The sequence below is a fragment of the Triticum aestivum genome, chromosome 5B, assembly GCF_018294505.1.
Source record: "Triticum aestivum cultivar Chinese Spring chromosome 5B, IWGSC CS RefSeq v2.1, whole genome shotgun sequence".
Classification (NCBI taxonomy): Eukaryota; Viridiplantae; Streptophyta; class Magnoliopsida; order Poales; family Poaceae; genus Triticum; species Triticum aestivum.
In genome coordinates this window covers 52,817,480-52,829,537 of record NC_057807.1, presented here as the reverse complement: position 1 = coordinate 52,829,537, position 12,058 = coordinate 52,817,480, and positions in this window count along the sequence as shown.

Below are 12,058 nucleotides of genomic sequence, written 5' to 3'. Positions count from 1 at the left end.
TATCACTTCATTCGGGATCACATTAGGCGAGGAGAGATCGAGCTCAAGTATGTCAACACTCATGATAACCTTGCAGATATTTTCATGAAGCCCTTGGATGAAGCAAGATTTCGCGAGTTAAGGCATGAGCTAAATATCATTGATTCGAGCAATGTGACTTGAACCCTTGCACACCCCCACCCCACTCAACTTGGTATCTTGCTTAGATGTAGGCATGGACATAGGGGGAGTGTTGTTCTCTCAATGAACTTTCCCTCCCCCCATTATGCATAAAACGATCAACTCTTTCACAATAGCCATTTTTTGATGGTACTTGTGCTTCAAAGACGAGTTTTGGTCATGGGCCCAAGGATAATTCTTCGCGGTGCCATACCAATTGACTCAAACATAGGTGGCTCCGGCCACCACCCTCTCCTGAAAGAGGCCAGAGCTTGCTCTGTTTCGTGTGGTTGTTTGTGTTTGAGTTGTTTCTGGTCTGTTGTGTGTGCGTGTGTGTTGCTGCGTTGGTCCTCTCGTTCTTTTAGCTTTGCTTTCCGCTTCTTTTTGAGTGTTAGCCGTTGGTCTAGAAGCAGTGTAGTTGCTGAAGCGGTACTACCGCTGGTGGCGAGCGGTACTACCGCTCTCAGCGGTACTACCGCCCTCCAGAGCGGTACTACCGCTGTGAGGCGCGGGCTGGGGGTTATATCGGGGGCAGGGGGAGTTTCTTCTCCCCCATACCCATTCGCTCACCCCTTCGCGCTGTTCGTCTCTCTCTTCAGCAACCGGCGCCGCGGGAGGGCTCCGGCGGATCTCCCTCTTCGGGGCGTTCCTCTCCGTTTCCTTCGGTGGAATCGATCCCCACCTTGTCCTCTTGCCATGGATGCCGGTATTGCCCCATTCCCTGTTTCCTTTTGTCTAGATTTCCAATCTCGCATTCTAGGGGCAATAGCAGTTGCATCTCTAGATTTTTGTCCAGATCTAGGCTTGAGTAGGATGGAGAATGTTTCTAGACTATTTGGATTAGTGTTTGGTTGGAGTTTTTTTGAATTTGGTAGGACGGTAGTACCGGATCTGACCACAGCAGTAGGAAACTGTTGTTTCCCCGCCTCGAGCGGTACTACCGCTCTCCCAGAGCGGTACTACCGCTTGGAGCGGTACTACCGCTCTCCCAGAGCGGTACTACCGCCCTCTACCCGGTTCCATCATCCTCCCACCTCTCAGTGATCTTTTTGTTTGTGTTTGTGGCTTATGCTCGTTCTTTCTGGGTGTTTTGCGTGTTTGTGTGTGTGGTTCCAGGTGATGAGGTTCCTGAGCATCAGGCTCGTCGTGTCAACCCCGGCCGTGCCTCGTCCAAGCGCTACCGCACCACTGAGCCCACTGAGCCTGCCGGAGGATCTTCTAGTGCTCCACCTCCTCCCCAACTGCATAAGAAGCCTAGAGTCAAGCCAAAGCCAAGCAAAACCGTGCCAGAAATGCCGCCCAAGGAGTTCTGGGCAAGGCGCCGTCGCAACCCGTATGAGGTCGACCAAGATCCCACTTTGGTCAACCGTCCGTTCTGGAACAGGTTCTAGTTTGCCATCTACTTTGATGTTCTCAAACCTAAGAAGAATCTCTATGTCAACATGCACTCCATCGACACCGAGCATATGGAGAACGATCCTGACTACTTTGGTGAAGCTCTTCAGATGTGCACTCAGCTGAACATTCTCGGGATCATGCAATTCAACAAGGACTATGATGCTGACATTGTGGCCCAATTCTATGCCACGGTTCACCTTGGGACCGATGAGGATAGGACTCTGACTTGGATGACAAATGGCAAGTTGCTGTCAGTCAAGTGGAAAGCTTTCATGCAGTTGATTGGGGTGGAATATCTTGGACTTGAGTCTCCTGTCGGCTTTCGCCCCCACCGTCGTGCCAATGCCACTCACAAGCAAGCTCTGTGGCCCTACTACACTTTGAGGATCAACCATGAGACGAAGAAGGAGACCTATGAACTGCCTGCCTATCTGGACATTCTCCACCGTATCTTCAGAGAGACTCTTTTCCCTCGCATCGGGAATCTGGACCAGGTTCACTCTTATCTCGTGGACATGCTTCTTTTCTGTCAGCGTGAGAAGGGGCAGAGCACCGGAGAGTCCTTGGATATCTCTCATGTTATGTGGTCTGAGCTGGTTTCTGCTATCTCCGAGCGCAAGTGCCCGATTTATGGTCCATTCATTATGCTACTCATTGAGAAGGCTTGGGATTGTATCTATCCCAAGGTGGTGCTGGAAATTGGAGAGTTGGTTTCTCACGATGTCAAGCGTCTAAGGAAGAAGGATAACTGGGGCACTCAGGCCACTAGGACTGGAGTTCCTTCATCTGCTGCTGCCATGGAGACTGAGGAGGAGTTTGGGACTGAGGCTAAGGATGAAGATGATGACTACGTGCCTTCTGAGGCAGAGCCCTCTTGGGCCAAGAAGCTTAAGATCAAGGTGAAGAAGCTGTTTTGCATGGAGTCTCATGGTCAGTACATGACTCATGTGGCTGAGAAGAAGGCCCGAGGTCGCCACAAGGACCTCATGCGTCAGATGGGTGCTATTGTGATTAGTGGTTTTGAGGATCAGCTTACCGAGGAGGAGGAGTGGATTCAGCAGCACTGCCCTTGGACTGATTCTGATGCTGAGCACTTCCCGACTGACGATGGTAACACAGATGATCCCTCTGAGATCTGATGGGTGTCCATCGTTTGCCTTCACCTGGAGCCGTAGCAGCACTCCCTCTCCTTTTTGGTGTCTCAATGCCAAAGGGGGAGAGAGTTTAGGGATTTGCGTTTTGTGTCTTCCGTCGTTTGTGTTTGTGCTTTCGCTTGTTGCTTTATTTGGTTTGTGTCAGTGAGACCTAAGTTCTGGCTCTGTCAGTAAGACCTAAGCTCGAGTCATATGGTGTGAGACATATGCTACCTTATCTTCCCGTATCATTATCTATGTCTATCTAGCTTATGAGTTCCATGCTTATCCTGTTATATTTATGTTGCTCTCATATCTTGCTTAAGTAGTTGGTCTCTAAAATGTAGGGGGAGCATTGCTCCTGGCATCTGTGCCGTGCAGTCCAAAGCACTTTTCTAGGTAGCACACATCCAGAGGAGCCCTTCGACATTTTAGGACGGTTGTGCTTTTGCGTTTATCCTATATCTAGCATATTGTGCAAATCCCGTATTGTCATCAATCCACCAAAAAGGGGGAGATTGTAAGGGCATATTTATTCCCAATATGTTTTGGTGATTGATGACAATGCTTGTGCGGACTAATCGTGTGCGTTTAGTTCTTTCAGAGATTCATCCATTGGCACGAGACGATTTCCTCCCCTCGGTGTTGTAAGTCAAGACGGTGTAGCTCCTTCGTTTCATTGTTGGTGGACTAGTTTCGTAGGAGTCACCGTACTATCAAGAGGGGATACGTTTAGGTAAGACTTGGGTGGAATCACACGTACACATCCTTATCAGACCCGTCGTCTTTCCTTCCGCATCTTTGGAGCTGCTGTTTTCCCCTTACTATGCTCTGCTCTGCCCTAGCGGTAGTACCGCGTCCACAGCGGTAGTACCGCCAAAACTCCACAGCGGTAGTACCGCTCTCAGAGCGGTAGTACCGCTTGGGTTTTTCGGCCGTAGTACCGCTGTGCGTCTGGGCTACTTCCGCCTCGATTCTCGAACGAATTTCTCCTGTCGGGTTTTGCGGCACTAAGGGAGGTAGTAGGGGCGGTAGTACCGCTCTAAGCGGTAGTACCGCCCTTCCCTAGCGGTAGTACCGCCCTGGTGTCAGGGCCCTGGGCAGCGCGGCAGTACCGCTGGGTCGTAGCGGTAGTACCGCCCGGAGCGGTAGTATCGCTCTTCCCTGGCGGTAGTACCGCCCTGGGGTCAGGGCCCCAGGCAGAGCGGCAGTACCGCTGGGTCGAGCGGTAGTACCGCCCGGAGCGGTAGTACCGCCCTTCCCTAGCGGTAGTACCGCTCTGTGCGGGGCCGGTGAGTGGGATAACGGTTGGATTATTCTTCCCACTATATAAAGGGGTCTTCTTCCCCAAAGTTGACCTACCTCTTTCCCCCAAAGCTCCATTGTTGCTCCAAGCTCCATTTTCACCCGATCTCTCTCCCTAGCCAATCAAACTTGTTGATTTGCTCGAGATTGGTTCAGAAGGCCCAGATCTACACTTCCACCAAGAGAAATTTGATTCCCCCCACTTATCCCTAGCGGATCTTGTTACTCTTGGGTGTTGAGCACCCTAGACGGTTGAGGTCACCTCGAAGCCATACTCCATTGTGGTGAAGCTTCGTGGTGTTGTTGGGAGCCTCCAAGTGTTGTGGAGATTGCCCCAATCTTGTTTGTAAAGGTCCGGTTGCCGCCTTCAAGGGCTCCAATAATGGAATCACAGCATCTCGCATTGTGTGAGGGCGTGAGGAGATTACGGTGGCCCTAGTGGCTTCTTGGGGAGCATTGTGCCTCCACACCACTCTAACGGAGACGTACTTCCCTTTAAAAGGAAGGAACTTCGGTAACACATTCTCGTCTCCACCGGCTCCACTCTTGGTTATCTTGTCCCTTTACTTTTGCAAGCTTACTTGAGTTATATCCATTGCTTGCTTGTGTGCTTATTGTCTTTGCATCATATAGGTTGTCCACGTAGTTGCACATCTAGACAACCTATTTCATTGCAAGTTTTAATTTGTTAAAGAAAAGTCTAAAAATTGTTAGTTGCCTATTCACCCCCCCCTCTAGTCAACCATATCGATCCTTTCAATTGGTATCAGAGCCTCGTCTCTTTATTAAGGACTTTGCCGTCCGAAGAGTATGGTTGACGTCAACGACGGTGCGGAGGAACACTCCGGTGTGAATCCCATCTCGTCTTCGGTCGAAGGGGGAACCTCGGTCTCACGTGAGGAATTCAATGTGGCTTTAGACACATTGAAAACCTCCATGACGGCCGAGGTTAAAAGCATGTTTACTGAATTTCTAGAGGGACTTAAACTATCTACCTCACCAATGAAAGTGGGTGATCCCACTAACAAGGTGACGGATGCTAACTCTGATAAGGGGGAAGCTAACAATGAAAAGAGTCCATCTACTAGTGGTAGAAATGGCACCGGCATCTTTGCCCATGTGGAACCCCCAGTGTATAGAGGACCGATCCCCTCTACTCATTTGAATCATGCCGGTCCTCCTCCTAAATATGTGAAAAATGAAGATTATGATTCTTGGGTTTATCGCTTCAAGCGTCATTTAAAACATGTGAATACTAACCTTTGGAGAATTATTGAAGAAGGTTTCTATCCTCATGATCCAAGCAACTTCACCCCTCGAGAATAAGTGGACAATCAATTCAATGAGAGTGCTCTCTTCATCATCCAAGATGCTATCCTTCCCGAAGATCTCCCTCATCTTCGACCTCATGTCATGGCTAAAGAAGCATGGAAGTGTGTCGAGCATATGTATAGAGGAAGTGCTAGCATTCAACGCTCTAACTATGAAGTGGTGCAAGATGAAGCCGATGAGTTTGCAATGAAAGAGGATGAAGAACCTCGTGAGCTCTTTCGAAGAGTGACCAAACTTGCGGTCGCACTCCGAGATCATGGGAGTAAGGACACGGATGACAACTGGATCAAGCGCAAGTTCCTCAAGGCCATGATGCCCTACAACAAGGCCATGTCCTCCGTCATCCGCCAAAGACCGGACTTCCACTCCATGACTTCTGGTGAAGTGTTGGATGAGTTTGTTGCAATGAACATCTTGGATAAGACCGCTGACAATGTGGTGCTCCGTTCCCAAAGGGCAAAGAAGCCCAATCTTGCCTTGAAGGCCAAGGTTAGTGTGGAAGAAGAAGAAGAAGAAGAGGAAGATGAGGAGAGCAACCCCGAGGACACGAAGTATGATTATCATGAGCACATGGCTCTTGCCTCAAGACAGTTTTGGAGTAAGAAGACTACAAGACCCAACTTCAACAAGAACAACTCAAGTGACCTCAAGTGGAAGCAACGAGTTAGAACTTGTTTTAACTGTGGCAATGTCAGCCATTTCGTTGCGGATTGTCCATACGAGAAGCGGGAAGACAATGGGTATAAGTCACCTTATGAAAATTAGGTTTTCCCAAAACCTTTAGGCATGGAGCATTAACTTCCTGCTCGACCCCCTCCCAGCCTCGTTAGCCAGCGTTCTCTTCCTCTGCTGCCGCGTTCTACCTTTCCATTTTTCCTCTTCTCAAGTGTGGAACAATCTGCATGCCGTCCTTGATGCACCAGAACGACCACTGCATGCATCGCGGCAGGGTGTTGATTGGGCATGCATGATGTAACGCCCCGAGACCGATGCTCTAGTTGCCTTCCTTTTATTTTAGTTGTTGTCATGTGGTTATTGTGTTTGTTGCATTATCATTAATATTGTTGCATATTTCATTCCTATATGTTTATGCCATGATCATGTTGAGTGCCTTGTCATATATTTGCTTCGTGCACCATCCCAATCTCACTTGTTATGTTGCATTGTACCCTTGTCATTTTGCATTTCATCATGCTCATCATGTTGTGTGTGCATCAACCCTTGCTATCTCTCTCAAGCCATATGCCCATGTATCATCACCTCTCCCTTCCTTCTTCCTTCATGTTTTTGCAAGTGACATTATTCCCTCCTTCATTAATGTTCATTCTTTTCCCGATGCTAGTTCACCATGCCTAAACCCTCTCTGCCATTTTTCAACTCTTTTGGACTTGATTTGGTTGGAATCAAAATTGCCACAAGTTTGAATCTAGTTCAAACTTGCGATAATTTTCTTTCTCTAAAAATGCCCAAACCAATTATTTCAATTAGTGCACATTTCCAGAAGCACGAGGATGTTCTCATATCTCTCTCAGCCCTCGCATATACTCCTGTGCCTTTCGATCTTTAGTTTTCTATCCAAAGAAAAATAAAAGAAAGAAGAAGCAGCAGCCGCATCCCGCTAGCGCCAGCCGACCCTTGGGCCTCCTCCCGCCCGAGCAGGCCCAAGAGCAGCCTAGACCCGCAGCCCGGATCACATCCCTGGTAAAAATTTCCCCAATCGCCAGCTGACCCCACCTGCAGCGACTTCCTCCTCTCCTTTCTTCCTCCTCTCATTCTTTCTTCCCTCACGGTAAAAGAAGGAGAGGCAAAAGCACATGCCCATGAGGGCAACCACGGCTTCGCCTCCCCCTCCTATAAAGGCGCCTCAGGGCCTCCCCTAGGGTTTCCCTCTCGCTGCCGCCCCCCCTTTTCCTTCCCCTGTTTCTTCTTCTTCCTCAAGAGACAAGGAACAAAGAGCACCCAGAGAAGAAAACTTCCGGCGTCCGTCGTCGTCCTCGTGTCCGGCCTGAGCTAGGACCCACTCCGGCATGTCATCCTGCACCCCGTCACCCTCCTCGACCGATCCCCGGAGTTAGTTGGGCAGGAGCCTCCTCAACGCGCCTCCCTGCCGTCGCCGTCGCCATGGCTGGTCGAGCCAAGCCAAGCTCGAGCCCGGCGTCGTTCCCGTCACCGGCATCGTATTCTTCCTTTGGAGCGACCTCTCGCGCGACCTCCCTGAGCCGGATCGCCAAGTCCAGCGCCCGGTCGCCTCCCTGCTTCCTCTGCTTCATGGTCCGAGCACCATCACCTGATCAGCTCCTCCCTACGCCTCGGATCGGCCTCCTCGCGCCCGTCCGAGCTCACCTTCCGCACCCCCTCAGTGAGCCGCATCGAATCCCCTCCTTTACCGCTTCTTTGCATGAATGTAGTCACTGATCCCGTCGTGTCCGAGCTGCTGTTGCCGTGCTATCGCCATGGCCCTCTTGAGCCAAGTCGTTTCCTTGTTTTCTGCACCCCCGCACACCTTGCTGCGCTAGCGCACCTCGCCCGAAGCTGGTTCTGTCTGCACCCACACCCTTACGTTGTTGCTCGATCACAGGCACCCTGGCATGTTTCCACACCCCCGCCGGTCCTCTGCAACCACAGCAGCGGTTGCTGCTGGCTCCCGTCGCCGGCGAGTCCCCGTGTGCATGATTGAGTTTTGGTCCTGCTCGTGATGTGTAGATGTTTAAGTTTCTGTCGACTTTCCATTGATCACAAACACGTAGCTAGCCTAGTGGTTTGCGCAGCCACTATCCACTCGAGGGGTTTGTGGATTGAGTCCTAGGCGCCCCATATTTTTGCTCTGTTTTCCCCTTATTTCTATGCACACACACACACACTCAGCGCTCACCCAGGTCAAGTCCTCCTCGTCCGCTGCAGGTTGCTGCAATCCGGCCCATGCATATTTTTTTCTAGTCTGTGTATTTTAGCATTTTTCCAGTGCATGCATATTTACAGGAAATGCCATTGTTTTGTATTATTAATAACTAAATATGCATGCATCCAATTTGGACAAACTATATATGTAAAATGCTTAGAATTGTATCTAGTTTCACAATATGCAACTTTCATCCCTATTAAAAATGTTTAAAATTCTTGTTTGTAATAATTTGCACAAATGCCATGTTAGAATGATTTATTTCAACTAAATAACCGTAGCTCAGTTTTAAATAAACTTTATATGTAAATGGGGTGAAAAAATGCATAGATTAACCTGCTGCACTTTATTTTGCTGTTTAACAACATTAAAATTGTATATAGGGCAGAACAGTACCAAATCGAATATTGCATATGGGGATTTTCCGGAATTGTTGTTTGTGGTTCCGACCTCATTTAAATTGCCTAGCTAGGTAGTTTTATTATGCTTCACCTCTTGCCATGTTAATTAACATTTAATCTTGTCTTGTTCATAAAGGGAGCGAACTAAATAATTGCATGTGGTGTTTCATCAATATGCAACTCGTTGCATATTGAGCTCCACTTAATTTGTAGTGTTGTTTGTTGCACTTTGCCATGCCATGCCTCATTAAACCGGACATGCAGCATACTTGATTGTGCATCATGTCATGCTTATGTGTTGTGTGTTTACCGTGTGTTTGCTTCTTTCCGGTTGTGCTTCCTCTCAATAGTCCTGTTTCATTGCGATCGTGAGGATTCGTTCAACTACGCTTGGTTCGGCTTCATCCGTTTGTCTTCTTCATGGACTTGTTCTTCTTCCTAGCGGGACTTCAGGCAAGATGAGCGTCACCTTGGATCTCACTACTATAATTGCGATGCTAGTAGCTTCTTTCTATCGCTATGCTGCGCTACCTATCTTTTGCTCTTTAGGCCTCCCAAATTGCCATGTCAGCCTCTAACATTTTCACCCTTCCTAGCAAACCGTTGTTTGGTTATGTTACCGCTTTTGCTCAGCCCCTCTTATAGCGTTGCTAGTTGCAGGTGAAGTTGAAGATTGCTCTACGATGGACAGGATTATGTTGGGATATCACAATATCTCTTATTTAATTAATGCATCTATATACTTGGTAAAGGGTGGAAGACTCAGCCTTATGACTGGTGTTTTGTTCCACTCTTGCCGCCCTAGTTTCCGTCATACCGGTGTTATGTTCCCAGATTTTGTGTTCCTTATGCGGTTGGGTGATTTATGGGACCCCTTGACAGTTTGCTTTGAATAAAACTCCTCCAGCAAGGCCCAACCTTGGTTTTACCATTTGCCTCACCACCACCTATACCCTTCCCTTGGGTCGGCCAACCCGAGGGTCATCTTTGTTTTAGCCCCCCCGGGCCAGTGCTTCTCTAAGTGCTGGTCCGAACCGAGCAGCCCGCGGGGCCACCTCGGGGAAACTCGAGGTCTGGTTTTACTCGTAGCTTGACTTATCTGGTGTTGCCCTAAGAACGAGATATGTGCAGCTCCTATCGGGATTGTCGGCGCATCGGGCGGCTTTGCTGGTTTTGGTTTACCATTGTCGAAATGTCTTGTAAACCGAGATTCCGAGACTGATCGGGTCTTCCTGGGAGAAGGTTTATCCTTCGTTGATCATGAGAGGTTGTGATGGGCTAAGTTGGGACACCCCTGCAGGGTATAAACTTTCGAGAGCCGTGCCCGCGGTTATGTGGCAGATGGGAATTTGTTAATGCCCGGTTGTAGATAACTTGACACCAGATACAAATTAAAATGCATCAACCGTGTGTGTAACCGTGATGGTCTCTTTTCGGCGGAGTCCGAGAAGTGAACACGGTTTTGGGTTATGTTTGACATAAGTAGGAGTTCATGATCACCTCTTGATCATTGCTAGCTTTATGACCATTCCGTTGCTTCTCTTCTCGCTCTTATTTGCGTATGTTAGCCACCATATATGCTTAGTCGCTGCTGCAACCCCACCACTTTACCCCTTCCTTACCCTTTAAGCTTTGCTAGTCTTGATACCCATGGTAATGGGATTGCCGAGTCCTCGTGGCTCACAGATTACTACAACAACAGTTGCAGGTACAGATTTTGCGATGCTCATGATGCGAGAGCGATGTTTGCTTATTTTGGAGTTCTTCTTCTGCTTCTTCTTTGATCAGGGGATAGGTTCCAGGTCAACAGCCTGGGCTAGCAGGGTGGATGTCGTTTGAGTTTCTGTTTGTGTTTCATCCGTAGTCGGATGGTGCTCTTATGTAAGATGATGTTGTATTCGTGTGGCATTGTATGCCTTATGTATGTATCCCTATCTATTATGTAATGTTGATGTAATGATATCCACCTTGCAAAAGTGTCTTCAAGATGTGCTTCTATCCTTGGTGGGACCTTCGAGTTCCTTTAGGATAGGGTCGCATCTTGGGCGTGACACACGAGAATTTGGATCTGCTCGCAATATGGATGATACTTGAACGATGAAGTGAACAGGCATGCTCGCACGGGAGACCTATTTCTGCTATACAATACTAGAGTACTCATGTTCCTACTACTAGTAGTAGTAGTAGTAGTACAACTGTGGTACACTTGATGGTCAAAATACTATTCATCCGGTCCTCACAGTGAAGTGACAACACCCTGCGCCTGACACTAGTCCACGCGGCGTGTTCGGGTTACCAAAGTCAGCCTCACCCTGTGCGCTGTGCAGTCTGTCACCGCCGCTATACATCACATTGGCGCCTCGCCTCGTCTCCCTCTCCACTACCATAGCACCACTCCATCTCCATCTCCTTCTCCGTCTCTGTCTCCATCTCACTGTGCCCCCGTGTACTGTCGCCTCACTCGCCTCCCCCAGTACCACTATTCCCTCGCTAGCCGCTCCAGCACCGACAACCTTCTCCCCCGTAAATCAAGCCCCCCAAAACCCCCACCATCAAACTCCACCATGTCCGAACGCGAACCGCGCAGCATCCATATGAGCCGCGATTGGAGCAATCTCCCCAGTGACATCCTCGACCTCTATTGTTCGTGTATGGATATGTTGAGAGCCCTGCGGCTGGCTGCATGCTCGAGGGACATGCACACGGCCATCGTCGAAGCGAGGCCTAAGCTTTTCAAGACACCCTGCTTGCTGCTATCTAGTCTTGCGAGATTGGCTCACCTTGATATGAAGGCATACATGATGCCCCTCGACTTCAATCCAATCTTCATTAGCCGAAACTTCTTTGCAGGTATGTAGTGGGTCGATGTACATCATTTCCCTCGACATCGATCCGATCACCATCGCCCGAAACTTCTTGACAGGTATGTACTGGGTCGGCATGAACTCCCACTGGATGGCTGCCTTCAGAGAAGACGGTAAAAAGTTGGTGCTCGTGAACTTCCAGACCTCCCATGAGATTATCCTTCCTCCGTTGGATTATATAGAGTATTACCATCGCGGTCCAAGTCATCTAGATTACCACGTTAGTTGGACGGACCTTGTTTTGCAGAAGATTGTAATCTGCCAAGTGCCCACACGACATGCGAATTACGCAGACTTCAAGCTAATTGCCTTGTTCGACCGCGGACTCGCCTATCTTTACGCTGGTGCCTTCTTTAGCTGGAGAGAACCCAGCTCGCAGTGGATCATCGTCAAAGCTGATACACACTTCTGTGATGCTATTGAACACAATCGATCGACAAAGCAGATGGCACCACGTATTGCTGGGACGGCGCGTGTAAGTTGTTTCCTTCTCATGTTAATGATGACGCCATGACACTGTTTGAACTTTTTGTGATGATTGGCATATCCCTGTTTGAGCAGAATTTT